The 9,620-nt window shown below is 51.2% G+C and overlaps 1 pseudogene; it reads right to left on the bottom strand.

Moving 5' to 3' along the window:
- Nucleotides 1-7,792: 7,792 nt before the first annotated feature.
- LOC136635734 (5S ribosomal RNA) lies at nucleotides 7,793-7,912 on the bottom strand (annotated as a pseudogene).
- Between the last annotated feature and the right edge of the window lie 1,708 nt (nucleotides 7,913-9,620).

Below are 9,620 nucleotides of genomic sequence, written 5' to 3'. Positions count from 1 at the left end.
TGAACAAACCCTCTCCTGCCATCCTCGTGAAAGAACCATACCATTTTAGGTAAGAGGTCCTGAGATTCCTTGTGTGCTTCACAGTGTTTTGCAACCGAGTCACTAGGCAAGCCGGAGAGAAGGCGAGGGGCCTTATCTCTGCAACCCACTGCAGGCACGTGTCCCCCAGACCACAGGCTCCGCACATGATGCTCGGCCTGCAGCCCAAGAGAGTCACGCCCAAATAATGTACATCCCATTCGTCATTCCCCTCTGTCAACATTCTCCCAAGTTCTTTCCACTCATATATTCTCCCTGCTCTGACTGCAAGTCCAAGACGCAGGCAGTGGGGAGGAGAAGAGAGGTATGCCTCTCCACTTAACCGCAGTCCCATGCGCTCCAAGCCTGTTCACCAGTGACAGTCCCTCATTCCTGGTCAACTGGGGTCAAAACAAGACATGTGTTGCAGGCTTAGCAGCTGGTGGTTCTCGCCTGTTCCGAGTAACAGCTGACGGAGCGGGTGACATCTCAGAGTGGATGGGGAGGGAGGTTGAATTCTCTCTCTCTCTCTCTCCTATCATGATCCCAGACTAGCCCAGGAGCCCCCACACCTGCTGTTTAGCAAAGAAACGGCAAAGACAAGATGCACAACTGCTGAGTACACAGCAAGCACCTTTGAGGGACAGTGCAGGGTCAAGTTGAGGGGTTGACGACTCCGAGACTGAGCCCCAAGGCACAGTGGGCCCGCAGCTTAGAACCATAGCGTTGAAGTAAACCCGCAAGGTCATCTAGTCCAGCCCCTTGCCTGGAGCAGGAAATCAGCTTAGAATCATACCAGCAGCGTCTCCTCCCACCCCCACCCCAATCAGCCATTAGGCTTTATGGCTACGTCAGAATCTGAACACAAGTGGGTGTTCTCCAAGGCCAACCCCATTTCCCAGCTCCATCCAAGCATCTTCCAAGCCCTTCTCTTTTATAATACGTTGACCCTCCCAACCACTCTTTTTTTGTTCCAGGAGTGGGATTACACCTACGTCCACAGCTTCTACCACTGCGCTTTGGCCATGTCCTTTGTCCTCTTGCTGCCCAAAGTGAACAAGAAGGCAGGCAACGGGGGAGCCCCGGCCAAGCTGGACTGCTCCACACTCTGCTGTTGCATCTGAGAAGCTCGCCTGTCACTTGGGGGGGCCAGGGAGCCTAACACTAGAATGCAAGTTGTCCCACCTTCCCACCCCTCCAGAACTCTGCCCAGAACTTTGCCCAGTTCACACAGCTCTGGTGACCCACCAGCTATCTGTAGTGATTCATCCTAGAGACATAAGACAAGCCCTGCTGGATCAGGCACAAGGCCCCTCTAGCCCAGCTTCCTGCATCTCACAGTGGTCCACCAGATGCCTCAGGGAGCCCACAAGACACCTGTATCCTGTTGTCATGCCCTTGCATCTGGCATTCAGAGATAGCCTACATGTCAAGGCTTGTAACCTGTGATGGACTTGTCCTCCATCCATCTGTCCAATCCCCTTTTCACGGCATCCAGCCAAGGTGCCATCATCGCATCTTGTGGCAAGGAGTTCCACAGATTAATTACATGCCGGGTAAAGAAATACAACAGTATTTGCTTTTTTCTTTTTCTTTTTTTCTGCCTCCCATTCCCCGGGTTTGAAAAAGAAGAATTAGGCCTATCTGGAAATATAGGAAACATATTTCCGTCCAGAAAAGTCAGAACAAGGGATGGGGTGTCCTATGTCAAAAAGCAGCACCAAATTGATGGAGGCCTTGGGCAAAGGCTTGCACAAAATTCCCATGGCTCCCTCCGCCCCCTGATGGCGCACCAGTACCAAACATACACAGGCTTCACCTGGCCAGCTGACCCTTTTGATGGCTGCAAGTCCTCGACTGACCCCCTGATGCCATCACTGTCCAGTTTGGCCGCGTGTAGAAACAGACGTGATCACAGACCAGAGTTTTTTCTGCCTGTTTGTAAAGAGAGACACAACAGAGTTTGTATTTTTGTTATTAACTGTTTTATTTATGTCTCTTCTCCCCCCCGCCACCCCCCCCCAATAAACATGTTAATTTAATGTATAGAATTATGGCAACCACAGCACGATAGATTTCTTTTTGGCCCGCTGCTCCAAACACACTATAAACCCTGGAACGCCAACCTACCCCAGCGACATGACTCAAGATGTTCCTCCAGCATGGGGATGTGGCCGGCCATCCTCTTCAAGAAAGCCAAAAGGAAAGGTTTGCTGCCTTAAAAAGGCAAAGAAAGCCCCGCACAAGACAAGATAGCGGCTCAGGAGGGGGCGGATTTCAGAACGTGAAGGAGAGAACACATGTTGACGATCGAAGAAAGGAAATTTTTTATCCTGGAGGCAGGGCACTGGAGACGTATTCTGCAGACTGGAAATGGTTTATGGGGAGACAGGCCGAATGAAGGTGAATTCCTATATTAGGGATTTCTTTTAAGCTCTAGGAGCCTGGACAGATAATTTTGTAATTCCAAAAATGGAGCTTCATTTCAGCCAGTGGGAAGGGGGTGAAATTAGCAAACTTAATCAGAGGTGTGCTGGTTCACAACACTCACTTGCCCTCCTTTCCGCTTGTCCTCACTGGCCACCGGGGTCACCAACACATAACTCAATCTGATATGGGTTCCATATACAGTGGACCCTCCTTATTTCAGCATCCACGGATGCAGAGCCCACGGCTGGAGGGCCTCAGAGGACCTCCCAGTTGCATGCTTGGAGGTCTTCTAAGGCCCAGCCACTGATTTAATTATCCACGGGATTGAGTACATAAGAACATAAGAGCAGCCCAGTAGGATCAGGCCAAACGCCCATGGAGACAAACTTCCTGGGTCTCACAGTGGCCCACCGGATGCCTCTGGGACACACAAGAAAACGAGAGACCTGCATCCTGGTGCCCTCCCTCGCATCTGGCCTTCAGAGGCACCTACTTCTAAAATCAGGAGGTTGCAAATACCCATCACAGCTCCTAATCTGTGATGGACTTTTCCTCCAGAGATTTGTCCAATCCCCTTTTAAAGGCATCTAGGACTTCAGGAGCCATCACCGCATCCTGTGGCAAGGCATATTTGAGCCCCAGAACCTTTCCTTTAAGGACTCCCAGTGCCGGGGAAACAGGTGAGTGAACTGAGAAAAAGGCACTTGCTTGTGTAGGACGTTCTGTTTTCAAGCCTTCCGCAAGTACATCCTTTGCACTGCTGTACCGTCATGAACACTGACTGCATTGTGCCACACACCCACCTGCAGTAGGTGCGCTCACCCGGGACCTCATTAGCACTCTGCTTTCATGGAAAACTTAAAGGCGGCGTTCCGAGTGCCCGAAAGGGGCTGCCCAAAAGCTTGCGCCATCCCGGCTCAAACAGACTACTTAGTGTTGCTGAAATGGCCCATTGATTTCTCCTCTCTGAGAAGACAGCCAGATCCCCGAATGTCACAGACAATTAGACCAGGATGGACGGTCACTGATGTTCACCAAAGGCGCGCATTAATCCTAGCTTGCTCTGGAATGCTTCTGCGCCATAGTCGTCCATCAAGGTTCCTACTAGGGCCCAAAGAGCCTCCCCCCCCAAAAATTAAGAACACCACCCATATGAAATACAACTGAAAAAAATGAACGTGCCTATCAGCTGTTTCACATCGCACGAAAGTTGCACTTCTCAACTGCTCCACGGACCTGTGGCTCAGTTAGCACAGCAAAGGCACAACAGAGCCACGACATCAGCAAAGGGAAGCCAGGGCACACTCTTGTGGTCTCGAAATGTTTGTGCAATTGCACAAGTTCTTCCTCCTCCCTGTTGGCCACTTTGAGTCCCTTCAGGGAGAAAGGCAGGGTAGAAATAAGGTAAATAACTGGCCAAGAGGAAGGGGGTGAAATATAGGAAATAAACCCCAGAAAAAACAGAACGAGGGATAGGGTGTCCTGTGCCAAAATGCCACATCATGCTTTTGGGGGCCCTAGGCAAAGGCCTGCACAAGAGTTCCCATGGCTCCCCCCCATGGCTGTCCAGTGGCAGGCACTTCTTGGGGCACGGGCCCCTGGTGGAGGCTGCAGTAAGCCCAACCATTGCACATAGTAGAGAAAGTGTAAGCTCATGATTTCAGTGGCCTTCCTGGGTCAGATGTGGACATTCTTTGGGTGCTCATCTTGTCACATCCCCAACTGCGCAAGGCTCTGTGGTGAGTATCGCCGAGGCATGTCGTTTCCTGGCATTCAGAAATGCCGTTGATCTGGGTGCGGGCTGAGATCTGCTGATGGAGCCACTGCAGGGAGACATTGAGTGGCAGGTATTTCATCTCCACCCCCATGCCCCCCTCCCCTCGTTTATTTAGAAAACTTGGCCACCTTCAAGAGAAGGGCCGAGATCTCCCAAGCAAAGTCACAGCTGAGTCTACAAAAGCAGGAGACCAGCTTTTTGCTTTGGTTCCGCAAGTTAGTTCTTATATAAAGGCAATTGGTTCTTGTTTGCAATGATTCAGCTATATCACCACAGAGAGAGAGAGGGAGAGATCCACACTAGGATTGCCAAATTGCAGAGTGGAATTGTTCAGTATGGCCCCGAGCGCGCATGCCCACAGAGCACACCCAGGAACATGTCTATGTGCCCAGCTGGTGCACTCTTTCTCCCCTTCTACCCAAGCATGTTATGCCCAGGTTTCATAACACCTGAACAGGACTCACCAATAATATAAAAGGAGCATTTGAGCCTATGTTATCTCACAGCGCGTCATTTTAGCATCACGCACAATCTGTTTCGTTAGCCATGGGAGGGGGCAAAGAGTTGTGCATTGCACTGAAGCCCCCACCCTTTCTCCGACCACTGCAAATCTGATCCAACCCACTCTTTGGCTTCTGAGGTTCCAGCAGGCAAGCAGGCAGCTATAGGGGCTCGAAACCAGGCCTGGTTTTTCAAAGGACAAGGGAGATCCTTGGGAGTCATGGGGACTAGAAACTTGGACTAGATTTCTAGAGGCTAGACATCATGCGCACGGCACCACTTTCTGCGCTGCCGACCCCGCGACTCAGATGTGCCTCGAAATGAGCGCCAAGTTCCTTGGCCCCGCCGCAGCGCCAGACTGAAAAACCACTGGATTTGAGCAGTGTCATTGTAGCGGGATCGGGCACCACCACTGGCCAATTCTTCCTGGCCGGGCGAGCGCCGGAGATCCATTCCAAACATCGGCAGGGAGCATAGACAAAACAGCCACTTCTCACCTTTCAGCACGGCCGGGAGTTTTGCCTGGGAGAGGGTTTTGATCCGCTGCCAGCAACCCTGGCTGTTTTCATAAGACGAGATGTTTTTGTCTAAGGTGCTGTCTGAGACCGGTGACCAACCCCAGGTCTGCTACTGAAATTTCCGGCCTCTCTGTTATTCTCTTCTTCGGTAAGACGATCCGAAACCCAAAACCCTTATTGCCCCTCTTAATGTGGCTTTATAGTTCCCTCTGTACTTCATATACTGCCTCATTCTCCACAACTGCGATATTACTTAGCGAAATCGGCGTTTGGAGCTGCAGAAGGCATTGCAGCTTTCAACGGAGGCCAAAAAAGAACAGAAACAGGAGGGGGGGGAATGACTGTGCAGCAGGGCCCAGGAGAGGGGGGTAAAGGGGGTAATTTGTACCCGGGCCCAGGGTCAAAAGGGGGGCCCAGGAGCCAAAGTAGGGGGCCCAGAAATTCCCTGGGTTCTGACATTCTTCTATCTACTTAGACTTGTTGTCCATATGGATTGCTGGGGACATTTCCATAACTGGGGATGCTGGAACACCACTGATGTTGCATGGGTGGGTAGACCTGGGCTCCAAAGCCTTTTCCAGTCGTCTCTACCCACCCCTCACCCTGCTTCCCCCTCCCTGCCCCTATTCTGCTTGCCCATCACCACCCTCCCCCGCTCTGTTTCACCCCTCCCCCTTTGCAAAGGGGCCCAAAAGCAACTTTGTACCCCCTGATAAAATTCCTCTCGGAGGCCCTGCTGTGCAGGCTAGGAAAAGATTAGTGGGGAGGGGGAGGCACACAAGACTTTGCCTTCTGGTGCTGCAAGCTGTCGGCTGTAGGATTGGGGTACGCCACTGACGCTCCAGCATTTTAGCGCTGGGACCCACTTTTTAAAATGACTCTCTTTCTTAATGGCTTAAACACTGATCTCCCCATATTGACACATGCTTGCAAATTGCAGCTTGGCTGTTTGCAGGGTAATGAGCAGTTATATTGCGGAGACTGTGGGTGCTTCTCTAACAGTGCCAAGAAAGGAGCACCTCCCATCACTCTGCTCTCTTTCCTCAACCCATTCTGATTGGGTAAGGAGCATGGCGTGATCTTGGCGGGCTAGAGCAGGGGTGCCCAAACCCTGGCCCTGGGGCCACTTGCGGCCCTCGAGGACTCCCAATGCGGTCCTCATAGAGTCCCCAGTCTCCAATGAGCCTCTGGCCCTCCAGAAATTTGTTGGGAGCCCACACTGGCCCGATGCAATTGCTCTCAGCATGAGGGTGACTATTTGACCTCTCCTGTGAGCTGTGGGACAAGGGCTCCCTCCACCGCTTGCTGTTTCACGTCTGTGATGCAGTAGTGGCAGCAAAGAAAAGGCCAGCCTTGGTTTGTTCATGGACTTTTATAGGCCTTGAGCTATTGGAAGACCTTCATTCATTCATATAAGTTCATTTTTAATATATTCCTTTATGTAAACTTATGTAAATTTATTCAAATTTTAAATGTAAATTAATTCTTTTTTTCCTTGGCCCCAGACACAGTGTCAGAGAGATGATGTGGCCCTCCTGCCAAAAACTTTGGACACCCCTGGGCTAGAGCATTGGAGATACTCTAACACACTGCCCTCCTCCTCTCCTTCACACTTCCTGTTGTGCTCCATCCTCCCTTCCTGAATCCAAAAAGCAGGAAAGGGTGAACCGGTTAAGGGGATGGAATTTGGAACACCTGCACAACTACTGCTAAGGAAGTCTTTGTTTTGTCAAGGGCAGCCTTGAATGAAATCCGCACACCCCACCTTCTGACTCCTTCAAATTTGGGCTCAGTCACTGCCCCCATTCAAAGCAGTCTGAAAACTCTAGCAATGGGGTTTCCGCCATCCCAGGCCCCTCCATAACATTCCTCCAAGCACAAGTCAGGAAAACAAATACACACTTCTCAAGTGCGTATCACAAGTTTGTATCACAAGTTTACAACACACGGCCATGAATCAAAGGGGAGTGGGGGAGCGTTTGTCCTTTTATGGGCTGTATACAGTAGTATCATGTAACAACTTCCCATCTGGAAAAGATTTGAGGGCAGGTTCACCCAGACGGTTTTTTTTTTTTTTGTGAGGGGAGGGCAGGTTATTGTGGTGGTGTTTTTTTTTAAAAAAAAAATCTGATAACCATCAAATTCTACAGCAAATCTATATGAAATGAAGCACACTAGAAACTGTGGGTCGACCCTGAGTCTCGCTCAAAGGCCTTGGCAAAAAGGCAGGTTGGCAGGTATGAGACAGATTGGTTGGCAACCTTCAGTCTCGTAAGACTATGGTATAAACCTACAGTACCCTGTATTCCCAGGCGGTCTCCCATCCAAGTACTAACCAGGCCTGACCCTGCTTAGCTTCCGAGATCATGGTATAAGCCTACAGCACCCTGTATTCCCCGGTGGTTTCCCATCCAAGTACTAACCAGGCCTGACCCTGCTTAGCTTCCGAGATCATGGTAGAAGCCTACAGCACCCGGTATTCCCAAGCAGTCTCCCATCCAAGTACTAACCAGGCCTGACCCTGCTTAGCTTCCGAGATCATGGTAGAAGCCTACAGCACCCGGTATTCCCAAGCAGTCTCCCATCCAAGTACTAATCAGGCCTGACCCTGCTTAGCTTCTGAGATCAGACAAGATCAGGCATGTGCAGGGTAATTAAAACTATTAAAAATATGAGACGGAGTCACTTCGCCAAGTCGTGAGTTGAGTTACGGGTCTCCAACCCCCCGACTCAAGTCAACTCAAGAGTCATAAAAGGGGCCATTGAGATTCCTGCTGAGCCACTACAGTCATTTTTGACATGTCCAAGTCTGTTTTTTTTTTTTTTGCGGCACAAGTCAGGCATGGCCAAAAAAAAAGGTAAGCAACCACACACACACACACACACAAGCAAGTAAGGACTTGAGTCTATTCAAGTCATAACTCTTTTTCAAGTTGCCCCAAGTTGGGTGTCGGGTCCAAGTCAGTGACATCCGTGACTTGATTTAACACGCGTCGCGATCCAATGATTGTATGAAATTATTATCCAATGGAGGAGGGAGGGAGCACAAAAGAAGCATTGCACCCCCTGATAAAATTCCTCGCAGAAGCCCTGACAGTAGCCCGGTCACACACAGAAGGACCACATGAGTTCTTGGCAACTCCCTAGCAAACACTGCAAGGCTACAGAGGAGAGTTTCTGGCCAGCTGCATCTGACCCACTTTGGTGAGCCGGGGCCCGGCTGCGCTCCACCCATGGCTCGGGGCGCCTGTTTCGCAACAGACGAAGGCCTGGAATAGCGTTCAGGGAGCTTCGCTCCACCGCTGGTCAGGCGAAGAGAAAGACCACACACACAATTTCAGAATGGCAGCGGCAGCTTGCAAAACCCATTTGGTTCCCATTAATGACGTCTGGATGAAAGGAAGATGGAGAAGGAGGGAAGGAAGGACCCGGCAGCCAATGCCCAAGATCTCTGCGGAGATGTGTAGGAGGGCGCGACTCATCCCAACAAGAGATGCCAAACCTTGGGCTGCCAGCTCTGACCAACACAATTCCAAGGGTTCTTTTGCCCTTCTTCAGCATGATGTCACATCACCAGCTTCACTTTCAGGAGTCAGGGGTGGATCTACTATGAGACTAATGAAGCTTAAGCCTCAGGGCCCCTAACCCCATAAGTAAATTCAGCCCCCACTGCTTAAAAATTTTGCTTAAAACTATAAAAGACTGTATTGATTGTGGTCTTTTCTGGGTTTTATTCCATCATTCTGAATATTTCTTTAACTAGTGTGTAGGGCCCTGGGGGCACCGAGGTCGGGCGGGTCCATGAGGGGTAGCGACGGGGCCCCACTGGCTCCGGCCCAAGCACAGCCAACAGGCCTCAATAAGGTTGTGGGGGAAAGGAGGTTCTGCCACCCCAGTCCTGGGCTTCCAGGCTAACCAGCTTCTGCACCAGCACTGCCCCTCAATGCAGGCTGGGGTTTATCCTGGAAGAGCCAACCTCCCCCTGCCCCCGATCTCCGGGGCAGCCATTGGGCCCCTCCCTGGCCATGTCACCCCCCTCTCGGCTTGATTCCACCTGGGCCTCCCACGCATAATGCAGCCTCCCTGGGGCTTGTATCGGCGGCTATTTTGCTGCCCACCAGAGGTGCCACCCTGTGCCTCCTAAGGAGCTTCCCTGTGCCCTCTGTATTCTCCAATCCAGGGAGAGGCCCTGGCACATCCGTGGGTCGGGAGGGGGGCTTGGATGCGGCAGGCTGCCACAGGCGCTGGGAGGTCTCAGGCTGGCCTTACAGCAGCTATTTTAAAGAGCGCTCCTTGTTTTGAATACAAACATTTGCAAAAGCCAAAGATGGCAGTCCCCATCTTGCAGGAGACATTCCCTCTCTTCTCTCGCGCAC

Source organism: Tiliqua scincoides, chromosome 16 (genome assembly GCF_035046505.1).
Source record: "Tiliqua scincoides isolate rTilSci1 chromosome 16, rTilSci1.hap2, whole genome shotgun sequence".
NCBI classification, from domain to species: domain Eukaryota; kingdom Metazoa; phylum Chordata; class Lepidosauria; order Squamata; family Scincidae; genus Tiliqua; species Tiliqua scincoides.
The sequence above is the reverse complement of the archived record's forward strand: the minus strand, read 5'-3'. Positions and strand labels throughout refer to the sequence as shown.